Source organism: Centroberyx gerrardi, chromosome 8, assembly GCF_048128805.1.
Source record: "Centroberyx gerrardi isolate f3 chromosome 8, fCenGer3.hap1.cur.20231027, whole genome shotgun sequence".
NCBI classification, from domain to species: domain Eukaryota; kingdom Metazoa; phylum Chordata; class Actinopteri; order Beryciformes; family Berycidae; genus Centroberyx; species Centroberyx gerrardi.
This window is the reverse complement of record NC_136004.1, coordinates 28,507,856-28,527,837: the sequence shown is the minus strand read 5'-3', so window position 1 is coordinate 28,527,837 and position 19,982 is coordinate 28,507,856. Positions and strand designations below refer to the sequence as shown.

The following is a 19,982-nucleotide window of genomic DNA, read 5'->3' as shown; positions in this document are numbered from 1 at the left end:
GCAGAGGTGGAAAGACTTGTCCTTCTTGTCCACAAAAAAGAAGCCAGCGGCAGCAGGAGAGAAAGACGGTCGGATGATGCCACCGGCCAGAGCCTCCGAAATGTACTTATCTATGGCTGCTGTTTTGGGACCGGACAGGGAGTAAACACGCCCCTTGGGTGGGGCAGTGCCAGGCAGTAGCTCAATGCCACAGTCATAAGGGCGGTGAGTCGGTAACCCGGTGGCTCTGGACTTACTAAAAACAAGCTTGAGGTCAAGGTACTCAGGAGGTCAAGGTACACCTCCGCACAGTGCGAGCTGACCGCGAGGGCCCCCCCGGATCATTTTTATGCACTCCTGTTATAAAATGCCCGCTGGTCACTCCGTGACGTCAGCTGGTTTACTTGTACAGGTTTAACACTCGGTTTGCTAATTGCTAACTGCCAGCTTGTTAATGGCTAGCTAGCATTATCGTTATTTTTTCTTTTCTTAAGATCATGAAATAATCATACTCTTGAGAAAACGGCACAAAGAAAATAATGCCAAAGTGTTACGACCCGGCTTGGGGTAAACACCCGCGCTACAAAAAAAAGATCTAAGTGGGAAAACGAGCCGGAGATTAAAGAAGCTCCTAAGGGTGAAAGCCTTTGCACTAGTTTGCAAAAATCAACCGAAATACGAAAACCATAATGAAGAAACCAAGTGACAAGTACTAGTACAAAACAAAGCAACAAAATTCAACATAACTCACGAAACCTTCTCCCAAATCTACTTTTGACAAAAGAAAATTGAAGGCTTTTTGCTCTTGGGAGCTTTTTAAAGCTCTGGCTCGTTTTCCCCCCTAGTTCCTTTTTGTTTTGCAGCACGGGTGTTTGCTAGAGTGATTTGGTCTGGGTATGGGAGCTGAACACACAGTAACCCACGCCGGTCACTTCCAGTTCCCCGTGCTCGTATTCTTTATTTGTTAGCTTCGGTTGCGCTTTTCGTTTTATTTAATAGCCAACCCTACACCACAGAACTTATCACGTTGCGACCCATGAGCCGGATCGTAACATAATGCACGTCTCCTCATCTCGGCCTCTGTAGTAATCAAATCTTGAAATGTATACAGTTTTTCTGGAAGAATGGATTTTCAGATATAATGCTAACAGATCAATGTACATTTTAACCATTCAGTATGGCTTTTATTCAAAGTCAAATGGCCAAAATGTACACAGATCCAAAGTGTGCTTATGGAGATTGTGGTGTTGTTACTCCACACTAGCTTGCTAGCACACTGTTTAACCATTTGGCTATTATTTAGTATTGTTGTTTACTGAATAAATATGTAAAATTGGTACATCTGATTATGATTGTGGACCCATATTTTTTTTAATATACACCTGATAGAGCGTAACAAAAATACAAAAGGCAAGATTAAATAAAGGGAATAAAAATAAATATAAGTAATAAAATGGCTTCCTTTGAAGTAAATGTATTTTTTTCTCCCCATCGACGGGGTGTGGCCTATGTGCATGGTCTCAGCCAATGAAAAAAAAGTTATCTTTTGAATTTCAAGCAACGGAATTCTCTCGATGTCAGGCGGGTATATACGTAAGACATTTCCAGGTTACAAAAGTCACAGACAGATGCAGTTTTGCTCGCTTGGTATGTCACAGTGATAAATTCAGATACTTTTCTTCATCTTTTTCTAAAATCTTTTTCCTTTTCTTAAAGACTATTTCAAAAATCCTTCCGAAGGGCTAATTTCTAACAGCCTTTTTAAAGGCTTTTTTTTTTTAAAGATTTTATTAATATCTACTCAAAGCTGCCTTCAGTTATAAGTAGACTATATTTTCTAACAACAGTCTTTCGAAGGCTGTTGTTATTATTATGTAATATCTATTTATTCAAATAATAATACCACAATATATTTAATACTATTTATAGTACCACATAAAACACTAATATATAATAGTGGTAGATCAGACGTCACTCTCACATTCACGTTCCCACTCACTCTCACTTTCACACGCCCACTCACTCTCATATTCACACTTCCACTAAATTTAGCTTGATCAATTTCCTTGCTGCGAGGCAGCAGCTCTAACCACTGTGCCATTGTGTTGCCCCTCATACCAAAACATACATTTCCTAATTTCTTTAAGCTGAAGCGCCCTTATTGTTTAACGGGGCCTCCAAGACATGTGCCCATGGGGCCTCGCCAGGGCTGGATCACGGTCCCGCAAGGCCCCCCCCCCCCCCGCCCCTGTTTTTTCCTTATGAGAAATAGGAAGGGAGAGTCCCACCTCTTGCTACATATTGACCTTTTCTGGCCAGGCTTTCCTATGTGGGTGTCATTCTTACCTTCCTCCTTGCAAAATCATCCACTAGTTCATCAAAGGCTAGCTGTCTGACAAGGTCTGATTCTATAGACATAAGTGACAATGAACTATTAGCATTATAAAAATAACGATAATGCTAGCTAGCTATTAGCAACCTGGCAATTAGAAAAACCGAGTGTTAAACCTTCTATGCCTGCCTATTGTGTCATTTTTAAGCATCATTTTTATTTATAGGAGCAAACCAGCTGATGTCATGGAGTGACCAGCGGGCATTTTATAATAGTGCATAAAAATGATCCAAAATAACAAATGAAGACTCCATACCTTTTTATTTCTATTCTTTGTCTCGTTGCCTTGCACTATGAAGACACACACCCCCATTTATCATATATCATTCAATTCTGCTTGATCTCCGGCAAAGAGTAACGTTATGTAGGCTACAGTATGTGCCGAGGTGTCGGAGGGCCCTAGTGGTCAGCTTGCGCTGTATGTGCCGAGGGCCCTGGTGTTCAACATCCTTTGGCAGTATCGGGCCGCGGGGCCCGAGGCTTCGGAGGCCCCTGGCAGTCCGAGGCCCCGGGGCACTGGCCCCACTGGCCCGGTCCATAATCCAGCCTTGGGCCTTGCGGGACCATGATCCGGCCCTCTGAAGAGCCTATAGCTTTTTTTTTTTTTTTAACCAAATTAAAGGAATCTCTCCAGTAATCAAGAAGTGTAATTCCAATTCATGCATTCAGAAAAAAAGCCAGTTTACACCATGCACCGCTGTACACACATTTCAAAACAGCCACAAGAAAAATGGTATAACCTGCTGGAGGGGTTTTTCTCCATGGGAAGATTGGGAACTTGTAACGCGCTTTGTAGTGTCTTAACTTACATTAGCTTTAGGGAAGTAGGCTGCTCCTAGATAGCATGACAGAGCCAGAATTGTCAGTCAGTATTGGGATTTCACACATGTACCACTTTATTCACCTATACTTGTCAACCATACAATGCCTGGTCTCTGGCACTATGATCTCTCAACATACATGTAGATTAATATAGTTTAACATGTACCAAATCGTTACTGAAGAGACAAGCTACTCGTCAGGAGATAGATAGTACTCCACCTGCGGCTGTAACCCAGTCCCAGTAAAAACGAGGAGCGCTACCCAGTGTCTTAATCTGTTACTGCAGATCATCATAAAATTACTCGTTTCTTTCTTTTTTTTTTTTTTTCCTTTGGTGCTGTTTTATGTGTCTTGCTCTGTGCATCCAAGTCGCCTCTCCTTGCAGAGACAGACGACGCCTACAGACTGAGTCAGTGGCTGGATCGATGCACTATTTATTGGTGCAGAAGGCTCGACTGGAAGCTATTCTGACAGCAACAGAGTAACTGACCGGGACACCGACAGCGTCTAATTCTGGGGTTTAACCAACCTGAGAACAGAAGCGACACGGTCCATCAGAGAAGGTAAGAGAAATGCTTTACAGTTGTATCGATTTATTTTGCATGCCGACTGAAAGACAAATAAGTATAATATTCCTATAATATTCCTGCAGGAACTTATAGTGTAACTGTGGTACTCAATAGCGTACTTAATGGTATTATTTTATCTTTTTTTGGGTAGATTAACACTATAATATTGCTACAGGGACTTGAGGTTCGTGCACGACCTGCATAGCCGTCTATATCCTGCAGCTTAGTTTTATAAAACAAAAAACAAAACTGGGGCAGTTGTTTACAAATTATAAATCTAGTTTGTAGCTGTGGTTCAGTGTCAGTCGCTGCCACCTGCTTTATAACTGTTGTCGACGATTAACAGTTTCTTCATAAAATCAGGTAAAAATAATACAGTAGGTTAAAAAATGATTGGAAATCAGGCTATATAACTTCTACCTCATAGCTGTGACACAGCAACAGCTATACGGTTTTGGCAGCAATGGCTATTTAGTTATTATTTACAACAGTTATTATTAACCAAGCTTCTCTTGGTTCTGTCCCAGCTGCAGATCATTTAACCCATGCACGGACACAGTGATGGCAAAACATATATTCATTTAACTTAAACGGTAATTTATGTCAATAAGTAGGCTAATAGGCTACTTTTCCTCTGACATAACAGTCATAACAGTGAGTTTGTCCTGTCTCTATTCTGAGATGTGAGAGAAAGGGTGACCGGGCACCCATGGGAGCTGCCTGGAAATATTAACCTACTCTCCGGATCAGAGTGATTTATTCTTAGTTCAGTCAAGCATGATATAAATAAGGAATCCCTGACCCCGCCCCCTTTCAATCTAAAAATGGTACAAAATGATTGCCTTGAATTGCATTCAGCGCCATAGTTTACTATGTTTGCTTTTATTTTTATTTTGTTATTCTGTGATGAAAAAATATCCAGCCCAGACTCACCTGGTGCAGAACAAACTATCTGATTGGCTTTATAATATCCTGAAGCTAGACACTGCATGGTCACCTGACCATCTGCCCAGTTTCCCCACAGGGATCATTCAAGGTTCTTCTAACTTAATTCAACAAACAAGCCCTGTTTTTTTCAGTATTAAGAAGGGACCGATACTTTCCCAGAGTCCCATCTTCCTCCTGAGCAGGGCCGGCTCTAAACCACTGGAGGCCCTAGGCAAAATGTTCTGTGGAGACAAATCCTACCCACCATCAAGCAATAAAGACTGAATAAAAATGTAGTGTTGTAAGCATTGTATGTTTGTTACCTGTTATAAGATACGGCACATATCAAAATAAAATGTAACAAATACAAAGGTGAATGTGGCTCTCTCTACTTGTGTGGACATGAGCAGAAAATGAAGACTTTCAAGGGGGCCTCAGCCAATAAGATCCATCTTTTTCTGGGGGTGGGCCTCCCCCAAATCAGTGCTTTTGATTGGTTTTATGATCACTGGCACGAATGTATCCAAAAAGATAAGATATATATATATATTTTTAAAAGTACAAAAAATACATTAAAGGATGCTGGAGGCCCTAGGCATTTGCCTATTAATCCTATAGGGAGAACCGGTTATGCTCCTGAGACACCTAAGATATTTAGTATTAAAGGTATCACATGATTCAAGGTTTTACATTCCTTCTCCTAATCTAACAATGGCATCTTGATCTCAGACAGCTGGCAGCCTCCGACAGTCACTGAGGAAACATCATGAGCTGCGGGGTAAAGGGCTATCTGAAGACTAAAGAGGGGAAACTCATGGCAGTCTGGGACGAGCAGTTGCAAGTCAGAGATGTCCAAGTGGAAAATAAAAAAGCAGGTATAATAACTTCTTCTTCGGTGGTACATGCCTATAGTTTGCGATCGGGCTCTGAAATTAACACCAGCCACCCACCAAATGTGGGTAAATTGTTGGTTACCCACTGTGCGGGTAGGTTTTTTGTATTATTTTAACCAATATAATATAATAATAATAATAATATAATATATAATATTTTTTTAATAAAATGTTAAATTTCTATAATTGGATATGGTTGCAAATTTGAATGTGGCATTGGTACCATTGGCCACAGGTGCTGTGCCAGTTTGATCGACAGTCAAGACTTGTCTCTCTTGGTGTTAGTAACCTAATGGCCAATTAACAAGAGCGTCAATCAAAAAATGACCCTAAAATGATGTTATAAGAGTCTGTGTTTCATTCTAGTGTTTTCCGCATCCAGTCTCATGCACAGAAATGTCTTATGGGTTGTCATCTTATAACGGCAAAACTCAAAGTCGGTCTGCACATCGTTCTCACTCCACCGCAGTACAAACACGGTGGAGCGAGACCGACTTTTGAGTTTTGCAGCTGAATCCTTGTCCAGCATGAGTGGAAGAGGTGGATGTGTGTCACTTTAATCCACCCACTGTCACCTGATGATGTCACCAAAAACCACTTTGTTCAGTATGAAGGGCGACGTGACGCTCCACACCAAACCCGTCCATGAATAAATAAAAATATCCTGAATGCCATGTATGTCCTTAGATACTGTAGCACTCCATGCAGTGAGGAGCAATCTCTGATTTTAAAGGGAAATATAATATTGTGCCACATTCAGTCATTCACACATAAACTAAACTTACTTCTCTCTTTTACAGTGACTGTGCACAGATGGACTATGAAAGATGGAGCTTCAAAATTTGCTTTCAGTTTCAGCGAATCTTGCTTTGTCTGCTGCAAACCAGATGGTCCAGTGCAGGTAAATATGAACCTTTATTAAAGCAACTGTTTAATTCTTCTTCAGTGGGAACAATGTGGAGGTCAGAATAAGGCATTAGAAACTGGAAAAACAAATCTGTGAAATTCCTTCCTGTGACATGGATACTAAATTCAAAGCCTATGCAAATACAGCAGTTTTTGTTATTTCACGTCGAATGTTTCTTGTTGAAAGTTAATACAATTTGAATGTTAAAACTCATCGGAGGTGATCATCTGAAGGCCCTTCAGATGTTAAACCAGTACACAGGGCAGACAGTAGACAACTAACAAAGGGGAGGGGGAGAGGGACAAATATAAAGGGGTCTCCGCTATGCCCAGCAGCCTATCAAAATACATGAAACATTAACATGGCCGAATGAACTGTAGAACTACACCAATCCACGTTACAATATTTAACTTTTTCAAAATTAAAAGCTGTTTCATCCAATCATTATGTGTTTTGTGTGTCCACAGTACATTAAGGTCACTGGAAAAACTGGAATCAGCGATGAAGAGAAACCGCATTATCTGTTCGAATGGAAAAACGTAGGGAACGGCACGTTCCGTGGCTTGCAATCTGTGGCCGAACCCAAGAAACATCTCTCCATCAATGATGAAGACCAAGTCATCCTCAGTTCAAACAGTCAGGAGGTTGTTACTTTCCAACTCTTAGATGGGAATCAGAATGAAATGTTTCTTACTGATATTACATTGTGTAATTGTTGGGGAAAATGACTATGGACGACTAAGGACTTTGTCTCAACGTTCATTTGCCAACATACAGTATATTTTCACAGGTTTTCAACATTGTGCACGCCGTCCTATCAACATTTTATTCAATGTTGAGATATTTGTGAACACAAGTATGTCTTTTAATCCCAGAGAATAAAGCTGTGAATATTCTGTCACTCATGCTATTTTATACTCACTTGATTATTACTAGGTTTGATACAGTAAGGCAGACACTATTAACTTCCTTTGGCATTGCTGTGCAACATGCTACTAGCTATCACTGCTGTTTTGACTCATCTGATTCTGTTATAAACATACTTTCTTTTCTCGTTACTGTCTGTATAGAGGTTATTTTTTGCAGTTGGGCAGAAATAGCAGAATATTTTTGTATTATATCACCAAATGTTTATTTTTCACATATTGTATCACATTCACAAATGATTTCTTCTACCTGTTCTTAAATAGTATTTTGTAATTGTTGAAAACTCTTCCTACTGAAAGCAGCTACATTTAACTTGTTGTGCACCTTATAACTGATGTACCTTCCCACAGTGTCTAGAAAAACTAACATTTATACCCGTCAAAGAGGAGTTGTACGGCATGAAAATGGAAGATTACTGAATTTTTGTGAAAATGTTCTGAACAGGTGATTTCAAATGTGTTTGTACAAAGCTTTAATGCAGGAGGACAATTGTTTTTGTATAAATTGTTTGCCTTTTCATGTCTTGAGGGGATTGCTGGTGGTGGAAATGGAAAGCTTGTAGATTTCATGTGTCTTTTTCAGTTACCAGAGAGCAAATGTTGTAATTTTTATGCTGACACAATGTAATGTTACAGGAAAAAATAAACCTGATACTCCCTTTTCATTAACCAGGTGTATATCCATTAGGAGTTTTCTACCTGATGATGTCCAAATGCTTTTACAGGAATATAGTTGTACCATCATCAGATCTAGGAGGGGAAGAGGGGAGGGAGGGCTGGCAGTCAATGATTTTCTCTGCACACTGCGCTGTAGTTTACGCTTAGAGCATGATGAAGCAGAGCTCAAAGCCATATATACTGTATATAGGCTATATAAGCTTTGTTAGAGTGATTGTCAGGATCCGTACCCAGGGCTCAAATGCAGACACGCAGACGGGGAATACAGTTCAAAACGTCTTTACTGAAGGAATAGGCAGGTACAGGGTCGTAGGCAGGCACAGGTCATACACGGGTGGTCACAAGGCACAGTACCAGTAGGAGTAGGCAATCAGGTAGTCCAAAGATCAGGCAGGGTCAGAACCAGGCAGATAATATGTACAGGCAGAGCAAAACAGGTAAGGCGGGAACGAACTAGATAGAAGCTAGGACAATCTGACAGAGACTGAAGGGAGAGTGGGTAATATCCTATATATTACCCACTCTCCCTTCAGTCTGTGCCAGATTGCAAGACTAACTGGCAGATGAGCTGAGACAGGAACTGGTGAGGTGAAAACCAGGACTGGAGCAGAGCTGATCAGGATGATCAACCAGCTCGAGTCGTGACAGTACTCCTGCTCTTGAGCGGAATGAACCACTCTCTCAATTCCCCACTGGACTGCAGCGATGACACACTCAGCGGGCAGGATGGGTTCTGGAGAGGAAGGAGAGTCAGAGCATCTTTGTTTACCATTCTTTCCTACCGACCCGGCTCCAAGAACAAAGTTAAACCAGCCAAAGAACAGAGCCCAGCAAGCCTGACGGGAGTTGAGACGCATGGCCGTCTTACTGTCATTGGGTTCAAGCTGTGATGACTTGAGTTAATGATATTGAATGCCAGTGCTTTCTAAATGAGCACATGGTGCAGCCAGTGATATATGAAGGGATTTGTGTGTAGAGTTTTTCACAAAAAGTTCAACAAATCTTAATCATGTGTGGAAACAGGGGAATAGTGTTTATAGTTTTGGGAAATGGGTCTGTCTTTTGGTAGATGGCATCATGGTTTGGGATGTTTAGTTAATAGGCCCAGTTATAGTGTGTAAGCGATCGAGAAAAACTGTAATGCACTCCAGGTTCTTCTGGTCGGTCCTAGACAATAAACGGCTGCTCAGCACCCTCCAGTGTCTCCACTCCTTCAGGGCTAGCCGAACTGCTAGGAGCTCCCAGTTGCCGATGTCATAGTTCCTCTCAGTGGGGTTGAGGCGATGAGAGAACAAGGCACAGGGATGGAGCTTATTGTCAGAGGGACAGCGCTGGGAAAGGATGGCGCCAACGCCCACGTCCGAAGCGTCGACCTCCACCACAAACTGTAGAGTGGGATCTGGCAGGGTCAGGATAGGAGCAGAGGTGAAACGATGTCTGAGGCTAGTGAAAGCAGCAGGAGACCAATTGAACTGAGTCTTGGTGGAAGTAAGTGCTGTGAGGGGAGCAGCTACTTGACTGTAGTTCCTGATGAAGCGGCGGTAGAAATTGGCGAACCCCAAAAAACTTTGAAGCTCTTTGCGGGAAGTGGGCTGTGGCCAATTGAGCACTGCCTGCACCTTGGACTCTTCCATCTGGATGCTTCCAGGCTCAACAACGAACCCCAGGAAAGATACGGTGGTGTGGTGGAACTCGCACTTCTCTGCCTTGACGTAGAGCTGGTTTTCCAGGAGACGCTCGAGGACCTTGCGGACGTGGCATTACCAGGTACTCGTAGTGTCCGTTGGGGGTGTTGAATGCCGTCTTCCATTCGTCGCCCTCCCGGATTCGCCCAAGGTGGTAGGCGTTGCGGGGGTCGAGCTTGGTGAAGATGTTGGCCCCCTACAGGAGCTCGAAGGCAGAAGAGATGAGAGGTAGTGGATACCGGTTCTTAACGGTGATGTTGTTCAGTCCCCGGTAGTCAATGCAGAGGTGGAAAGACTTGTCCTTCTTGTCCACAAAAAAGAAGCCAGCGGCAGCAGGAGAGGAAGACGGTCGGATGATGCCACCGGCCAGAGCCTCCGAAATGTACTTATCTATGGCTGCTGTTTTGGGACCGGACAGGGAGTAAACACGCCCCTTGGGTGGGGCAGTGCCAGGCAGTAGCTCAATGCCACAATCATAAGGGCGGTGAGTCGGTAACCCGGTGGCTCTGGACTTACTAAAAACAAGCTTGAGGTCAAGGTACTCAGGAGGTGAAGGTACACCTCCGCACAGTGCGAGCTGACCGCGAGGGCCCCCCCGGATCATTTTTATGCACTCCTGTTATAAAATGCCCGCTGGTCACTCCGTGACGTCAGCTGGTTTACTTGTACAGGTTTAACACTCGGTTTGCTAATTGCTAACTGCCAGCTTGTTAATGGCTAGCTAGCATTATCGTTATTTTTTCTTTTCTTAAGATCATGAAATAATCATACTCTTGAGAAAACGGCACAAAGAAAATAATGCCAATGTGTTACGACCCGGCTTGGGGTAAACACCTGCGCTACAAAAAAAAGATCTAAGGGGGAAAACGAGCCGGAGATTAAAGAAGCTCCTAAGGGTGAAAGCCTTTGCACTAGTTTGCAAAAATCAACCGAAATACGAAAACCATAATGAAGAAACCAAGTGACAAGTACTAGTGCAAAACAAAGCAACAAAATTCAACATAACTCACGAAACCTTCTCCCAAATCTACTTTTGACAAAAGAAAATTGAAGGCGTTTTGCTCTTGGGAGCTTTTTAAAGCTCTGGCTCGTTTTCCCCCCTAGTTCCTTTTTGTTTTGCAGCACGGGTGTTTGCTAGAGTGATTTGGTCTGGGTATGGGAGCTGAACACACAGTAACCCACGCCGGTCACTTCCAGTTCCCCGTGCTCGTATTCTTTATTTGTTAGCTTCGGTTGCGCTTTTCGTTTTATTTAATAGCCAACCCTACACCACAGAACTTATCACGTTGCGACCCATGAGCCGGATCGTAACATAATGCACGTCTCCTCATCTCGGCCTCTGTAGTAATCAAATCTTGAAATGTATACAGTTTTTCTGGAAGAATGGATTTTCAGATATAATGCTAACAGATCAATGTACATTTTAACCATTCAGCATGGCTTTTATTCAAAGTCAAATGGCCAAAATGTACACAGATCCAAAGTGTGCTTATGGAGATTGTGGTGTTGTTACTCCACACTAGCTTGCTAGCACACTGTTTAGCCATTTGGCTATTATTTAGTATTGTTGTTTACTGAATAAATATGTAAAATTGGTACATCTGATTATGATTGTGGACCCATATTTTTTTTAATATACACCTGATAGAGCATAACAAAAATACAAAAGGCAAGATTAAATAAAGGGAATAAAAATAAATATAAGTAATAAAATGGCTTCCTTTGAAGTAAATGTATTTTTTTCTCCCCATCGACGGGGTGTGGCCTATGTGCATGGTCTCAGCCAATGAAAAAAAAGTTATCTTTTGAATTTCAAGCAACGGAATTCTCTCGATGTCAGGCGAGTATATACGTAAGACATTTCCAGGTTACAAAAGTCACAGACAGATGCAGTTTTGCTTGCTTGGTATGTCACAGTGATAAATTCAGATACTTTTCTTCATCTTTTTCTAAAATCTTTTTCCTTTTCTTAAAGACTATTTCAAAAATCCTTCCGAAGGGCTAATTTCTAACAGCCTTTTTAAAGGCTTTTTTAAAAAAAAGATTTTATTAATATCTACTCAAAGCTGCCTTCAGTTATAAGTAGACTATATTTTCTAACAACAGTCTTTCGAAGGCTGTTGTTATTATTATGTAATATCTATTTATTCAAATAATAATACCACAATATATTTAATACTATTTATAGTACCACATAAAACACTAATATATAATAGTGGTAGATCAGACGTCACTCTCACATTCACGCTCCCACTCACTCTCATATTCACACTTCCACTAAATTTAGCTTGATCAATTTCCTTGCTGCGAGGCAGCAGCTCTAACCACTGTGCCATTGTGTTGCCCCTCATACCAAAACATACATTTCCTAATTTCTTTAAGCTGAAGCGCCCTTATTGTTTAACGGGGCCTCCAAGACATGTGCCCATGGGGCCTCGCCAGGGCCGGATCACGGTCCCGCAAGGCCCCCCCCCCCTCTGCCCCTGTTTTTTCCTTATGAGAAATAGGAAGGGAGAGTCCCACCTCTTGCTACATATTGACCTTTTCTGGCCAGGCTTTCCTATATGGGTGTCATTCTTACCTTCCTCCTCGCAAAATCATCCACTAGTTCATCAAAGGCTAGCTGTCTGACAAGGTCTGATTCTATAGACATAAGTGACAATGAACTATTAGCATTATAAAAATAACGATAATGCTAGCTAGCTATTAGCAACCTGGCAATTAGAAAAACCGAGTGTTAAACCTTCTATGTCTGCCTATTGTGTCATTTTTAAGCATCATTTTTATTTATAGGAGCAAACCAGCTGATGTCATGGAGTGACCAGCGGGCATTTTATAATAGTGCATAAAAATGATCCAAAATAACAAATGAAGACTCCATACCTTTTTATTTCTATTCTTTGTCTCGTTGCCTTGCACTATGAAGACACACACCCCCATTTATCATATATCATTCAATTCTGCTTGATCTCCGGCAAAGAGTAACGTTATGTAGGCTACAGTATGTGCCGAGGTGTCGGAGGGCCCTAGTGGTCAGCTTGCGCTGTATGTGCCGAGGGCCCTCAACATCCTTTGGCAGTATCGGGCCGCAGGGCCCGAGGCTTCGGAGGCCCCTGGCAGTCCGAGGCCCCGGGGCACTGGCCCCACTGGCCCGGTCCATAATCCAGCCTTGGGCCTTGCGGGACCATGATCCGGCCCTCTGAAGAGCCTATAGCTTTTTTTTTTTTTTTAACCAAATTAAAGGAATCTCTCCAGTAATCAAGAAGTGTAATTCCAATTCATGCATTCAGAAAAAAAGCCAGTTTACACCATGCACCGCTGTACACACATTTCAAAACAGCCACAAGAAAAATGGTATAACCTGCTGGAGGGGTTTTTCTCCATGGGAAGATTGGGAACTTGTAACGCGCTTTGTAGTGTCTTAGCTTACATTAGCTTTAGGGAAGTAGGCTGCTCCAAGATAGCATGACAGAGCCAGAATTGTCAGTCAGTATTGGGATTTCACACATGTACCACTTTATTCACCTATACTTGTCAACCATACAATGCCTGGTCTCTGGCACTATGATCTCTCAACATACATGTAGATTAATATAGTTTAACATGTACCAAATCGTTACTGAAGAGACAAGCTACTCGTCAGGAGATAGATAGTACTCCACCTGCCGCTGTAACCCAGTCCCAGTAAAAACGAGGAGCGCTACCCAGTGTCTTAATCTGTTACTGCAGATCATCATAAAATTACTCGTTTCTTTCTTTTTTTTTTTTTTTCCTTTGGTGCTGTTTTATGTGTCTTGCTCTGTGCATCCAAGTCGCCTCTCCTTGCAGAGACAGACGACGCCTACAGACTGAGTCAGTGGCTGGATCGATGCTATTTATTGGTGCAGAAGGCTCGACTGGAAACTATTCTGACAGCAACAGAGTAACTGACCGGGACACCGACAGCGTCTAATTCTGGGGTTTAACCAACCTGAGAACAGAAGCGACACGGTCCATCAGAGAAGGTAAGAGAAATGCTTTACAGTTGTATCGATTTATTTTGCATGCCGACTGAAAGACAAATAAGTATAATATTCCTATAATATTCCTGCAGGAACTTATAGTGTATCTGTGGTACTCAATAGCGTACTTAATGGTATTATTTTATCTTTTTTTGGGTAGATTAACACTATAATATTGCTACAGGGACTTGAGGTTCGTGCACGACCTGCATAGCCGTCTATATCCTGCAGCTTAGTTTTATAAAACAAAAAACAAAACTGGGGCAGTTGTTTACAAATTATAAATCTAGTTTGTAGCTGTGGTTCAGTGTCAGTCGCTGCCACCTGCTTTATAACTGTTGTCGACGATTAACAGTTTCTTCATAAAATCAGGTAAAAATAATACAGTAGGTTAAAAAATGGTTGGAAATCAGGCTATATAACTTCTACCTCATAGCTGTGACACAGCAACAGCTATACGGTTTTGGCAGCAATGGCTATTTAGTTATTATTTACAACAGTTATTATTAACCAAGCTTCTCTTGGTTCTGTCCCAGCTGCAGATCATTTAACCCATGCACGGACACAGAGTGATGGCAAAACATATATTCATTTAACTTAAACGGTAATTTATGTCAATAAGTAGGCCAACAGGCTACTTTTCCTCTGACATAACAGTCATAACAGTGAGTTTGTCCTGTCTCTATTCTGTGATGTGAGAGAAAGGGTGACCGGGCACCCATGGGAGCTGCCTGGAAATATTAACCTACTCTCCGGATCAGAGTGATTTATTCTTAGTTCAGTCAAGCATGATATAAATAAGGAATCCCTGACCCCGCCCCCTTTCAATCTAAAAATGGTACAAAATGATTGCCTTGAATTACATTCAGCGCCATAGTTTACTATGTTTGCTTTTATTTTTATTTTGTTATTCTGTGATGAAAAAATATCCAGCCCAGACTCACCTGGTGCAGAACAAACTATCTGATTGGCTTTATAATATCCTGAAGCTCGACACTGCATGGTCACCTGACCATCTGCCCAGTTTCCCCACAGGGATCATTCAAGGTTCTTCTAACTTAATTCAACAAACAAGCCCCAAACTTTAACCCCCCAGATGCAATGCTAATGCTAAGAAAAAAATGAAATATTAAGAAGGGACCGATACTTTCCCAGAGTCCCATCTTCCTCCTGAGCAGGGCCGGCTCTAAACCGCTGGAGGCCCTAGGCAAAATGTTCTGTGGAGACAAATCCTACCCACCATCAAGCAATAAAGACTGAATAAAAATGTAGTGTTGTAAGCATTGTATGTTTGTTACCTGTTATAAGATACGGCACATATCAAAATAAAATGTAACAAATACAAAGGTGAATGTGGCTCTCTCTACTTGTGTGGACATGAGCAGAAAATGAAGACTTTCAAGGGGGCCTCAGCCAATAAGATCCATCTTTTTCTGGGGGTGGGCCTCCCCCAAATCAGTGCTTTTGATTGGTTTTATGATCACTGGCACGAATGTATCCAAAAAGATAAGATATATATATATATTTTTAAAAGTACAAAAAATACATTAAAGGATGCTTGAGGCCCTAGGCATTTGCCTATTAATCCTATAGGGAGAACCGGTTATGCTCCTGAGACACCTAAGATATTTAGTATTAAAGGTATCACATGATTCAAGGTTTTACATTCCTTCTCCTAATCTAACAATGGCATCTTGATCTCAGACAGCTGGCAGCCTCCGACAGTCACTGAGGAAACATCATGAGCTGCGGGGTAAAGGGCTATCTGAAGACTAAAGAGGGGAAACTCATGGCAGTCTGGGACGAGCAGTTGCAAGTCAGAGATGTCCAAGTGGAAAATAAAAAAGCAGGTATAATAACTTCTTCTTCGGTGGTACATGCCTATAGTTTGCGATCGGGCTCTGAAATTAACACCCGCCACCCACCAAATGTGGGTAAATTGTTGGTTACCCACTGTGCGGGTAGGTTTTTTGTATTATTTTAACCAATATAATATAATAATAATAATAATATAATATATAATATTTTTTTAATAAAATGTTAAATTTCTATAATTGGATATGGTTGCAAATTTGAATGTGGCATTGGTAGCATTGGCCACAGGTGCTGTGCCAGTTTGATCGACAGTCAAGACTTGTCTCTCTTGGTGTTAGTAACCTAATGGCCAATTAACAAGAGCGTCAATCAAAAAATGACCCTAAAATGATGTTATAAGAGTCTGTGTTTCATTCTAGTGTTTTCCGCATCCAGTCTCATGCACAGAAATGTCTTATGGGTTGTCATCTTATAACGGCAAAACTCAAAGTCGGTCTGCACATCGTTCTCACTCCACCGCAGTAAAAACACGGTGGAGCGAGACCGACTTTTGAGTTTTGCAGCTGAATCCTTGTCCAGCATGAGTGGAAGAGGTGGATGTGTGTCACTTTAATCCACCCACTGTCACCTGATGATGTCACCAAAAACCACTTTGTTCAGTATGAAGGGCGACGTGACGCTCCACACCAAACCCGTCCATGAATAAATAAAAATATCCTGAATGCCATGTATGTCCTTAGATACTGTAGCACTCCATGCAGTGAGGAGCAATCTCTGATTTTAAAGGGAAATATAATATTGTGCCACATTCAGTCATTCACACATAAACTAAACTTACTTCTCTCTTTTACAGTGACTGTGCACAGATGGACTATGAAAGATGGAGCTTCAAAATTTGCTTTCAGTTTCAGCGAATCTTGCTTTGTCTGCTGCAAACCAGATGGTCCAGTGCAGGTAAATATGAACCTTTATTAAAGCAACTGTTTAATTCTTCTTCAGTGGGAACAATGTGGAGGTCAAAATAAAGCATTAGAAACTGGAAAAACAAATCTGTGAAATTCCTTCCTGTGACATGGATACTAAATTCAAAGCCTATGCAAATACAGCAGTTTTTGTTATTTCACGTCGAATGTTTCTTGTTGAAAGTTAATACAATTTGAATGTTAAAACTCATCGGAGGTGATCATCTGAAGGCCCTTCAGATGTTAAAACCCCCCCGAAATAACACGTCTGACGGTGATGACACAAACCAAGCGATGATATGAAAAACTTATTTTGTGAAGAAATGGTAAAATCAAGAGGTTGCACTGAAACACTGCTCAGTAGCTGAGAACTGGTTTATATCTTAACATGTAATATTGTCGTGGTTATGTTGTGGCTAGCTGTTGTACAGCAGGAATCAATGGAGGCGAGGCACATGCCACAACAAGGGGGGAGCTGTTATGTTCCGACAGGCTTTACTTGGCAATCTTTTACAGTTAGAGAGTTACCTCAATGATGATGATTACAGATGGAAATGGTCAGGCTTGTCTTACTGCTACAACCGGGCGCAGACGGAGACGGGAGCTCGACATCTAGTACACAGGGCAGACAGTAGACAACTAACAAAGGGGAGGGGGAGAGGGACAAATATAAAGGGGTCTCCGCTATGCCCAGCAGCCTATCAAAATACATGAAACATTAACATGGCCGAATGAACTGTAGAACTACACCAATCCACGTTACAATATTTTACTTTTTCAAAATTAAAAGCTGTTTCATCCAATCATTATGTGTTTTGTGTGTCCACAGTACATTAAGGTCACTGGAAAAACTGGAATCAGCGATGAAGAGAAACCGCATTATCTGTTCGAATGGAAAAACGTAGGGAACGGCACGTTCCGTGGCTTGCAATCTGTGGCCGAACCCAAGAAACATCTCTCCATCAATGATGAAGACCAAGTCATCCTCAGTTCAAACAGTCAGGAGGTTGTTACTTTCCAACTCTTAGATGGGAATCAGAATGAAATGTCTCTTACTAATATTACATTGTGTAATTGTTGGGGAAAATGACTATGGACGACTAAGGACTTTGTCTCAACGTTCATTTGCCAACATACAGTATATTTTCACAGGTTTTCAACATTGTGCACGCCGTCCTATCAACATTTTATTCAATGTTGAGATATTTGTGAACACAAGTATGTCTTTTAATCCCAGAGAATAAAGCTGTGAATATTCTGTCACTCATGCTATTTTATACTCACTTGATTATTACTAGGTTTGATACAGTAAGGCAGACACTATTAACTTCCTTTGGCATTGCTGTGCAACATGCTACTAGCTATCACTGCTGTTTTGACTCATCTGATTCTGTTATAAACATACTTTCTTTTCTCGTTACTGTCTGTATAGAGGTTATTTTTTGCAGTTGGGCAGAAATAGCAGAATATTTTTGTATTATATCACCAAATGTTTATTTTTCACATATTGTATCACATTCACAAATGATTTCTTCTACCTGTTCTTAAATAGTATTTTGTAATTGTTGAAAACTCTTCCTACTGAAAGCAGCTACATTTAACTTGTTGTGCACCTTATAACTGATGTACCTTCCCACAGTGTCTAGAAAAACTAACATTTATACCCGTCAAAGAGGAGTTGTACGGCATGAAAATGGAAGATTACTGAATTTTTGTGAAAATGTTCTGAACAGGTGATTTCAAATGTGTTTGTACAAAGCTTTAATGCAGGAGGACAATTGTTTTTGTATAAATTGTTTGCCTTTTCATGTCTTGAGGGGATTGCTGGTGGTGGAAATGGAAAGCTTGTAGATTTCATGTGTCTTTTTCAGTTACCAGAGAGCAAATGTTGTAATTTTTATGCTGACACAATGTAATGTTACAGGAAAAAATAAACCTGATACTCCCTTTTCATTAACCAGGTGTATATCCATTAGGAGTTTTCTACCTGATGATGTCCAAATGCTTTTACAGGAATATAGTTGTACCATCATCAGATCTAGGAGGGGAAGAGGGGAGGGAGGGCTGGCAGTCAATGATTTTCTCTGCACACTGCGCTGTAGTTTACGCTTAGAGCATGATGAAGCAGAGCTCAAAGCCATATATACTGTATATAGGCTATATAAGCTTTGTTAGAGTGATTGTCAGGATCCGTACCCAGGGCTCAAATGCAGACACGCAGACGGGGAATACAGTTCAAAACGTCTTTACTGAAGGAATAGGCAGGTACAGGGTCGTAGGCAGGCACAGGTCATACACGGGTGGTCACAAGGCACAGTACCAGTAGGAGTAGGCAATCAGGTAGTCCAAAGATCAGGCAGGGTCAGAACCAGGCAGATAATATGTACAGGCAGAGCAAAACAGGTAAGGCGGGAACGAACTAGATAGAAGCTAGGACAATCTGACAGAGACTGAAGGGAGAGTGGGTAATATCCTATATATTACCCACTCTCCCTTCAGTCTGTGCCAGATTGCAAGACTAACTGGCAGATGAGCTGAGACAGGAACTGGTGAGGTGAAAACCAGGACTGGAGCAGAGCTGATCAGGATGATCAACCAGCTCGAGTCGTGACAGTACTCCTGCTCTTGAGCGGAATGAACCACTCTCTCAATTCCCCACTGGACTGCAGCGATGACACACTCAGCGGGCAGGATGGGTTCTGGAGAGGAAGGAGAGTCAGAGCATCTTTGTTTACCATTCTTTCCTACCGACCCGGCTCCAAGAACAAAGTTAAACCAGCCAAAGAACAGAGCCCAGCAAGCCTGACGGGAGTTGAGACGCATGGCCGTCTTACTGTCATTGGGTTCAAGCTGTGATGACTTGAGTTAATGATATTGAATGCCAGTGCTTTCTAAATGAGCACATGGTGCAGCCAGTGATATATGAAGGGATTTGTGTGTAGAGTTTTTCACAAAAAGTTCAACAAATCTTAATCATGTGTGGAAACAGGGGAATAGTGTTTATAGTTTTGGGAAATGGGTCTGTCTTTTGGTAGATGGCATCATGGTTTGGGATGTTTAGTTAATAGGCCCAGTTATAGTGTGTAAGCGATCGAGAAAAACTGTAATGCACTCCAGGTTCTTCTGGTCGGTCCTAGACAATAAACGGCTGCTCAGCACCCTCCAGTGTCTCCACTCCTTCAGGGCTAGCCGAACTGCTAGGAGCTCCCAGTTGCCGATGTCATAGTTCCTCTCAGTGGGGTTGAGGCGATGAGAGAACAAGGCACAGGGATGGAGCTTATTGTCAGAGGGACAGCGCTGGGAAAGGATGGCGCCAACGCCCACGTCCGAAGCGTCGACCTCCACCACAAACTGTAGAGTGGGATCTGGCAGGGTCAGGATAGGAGCAGAGGTGAAACGACGTCTGAGGCTAGTGAAAGCAGCAGG

General features: G+C 41.8%; 2 long non-coding RNA genes across 2 annotated transcripts; both read left to right on the top strand.

The window, feature by feature from the left end:
- Window positions 1–3,605: 3,605 nt before the first annotated feature.
- On the top strand, window positions 3,606–8,087 carry LOC144539616 (uncharacterized). Its single transcript, XR_013505051.1, has 4 exons — window positions 3,606–3,756; window positions 5,419–5,564; window positions 6,383–6,483; window positions 6,957–8,087. It is a non-coding gene; the product is annotated as an uncharacterized LOC144539616 (long non-coding RNA).
- A 5,561-nt stretch (window positions 8,088–13,648) lies between these two features.
- Window positions 13,649–18,519, top strand: LOC139916170 (uncharacterized). Its single transcript, XR_011784842.2, has 4 exons — window positions 13,649–13,782; window positions 15,484–15,629; window positions 16,448–16,548; window positions 17,386–18,519. It is a non-coding gene; the product is annotated as an uncharacterized LOC139916170 (long non-coding RNA).
- The last annotated feature ends 1,463 nt before the right edge of the window (window positions 18,520–19,982 follow it).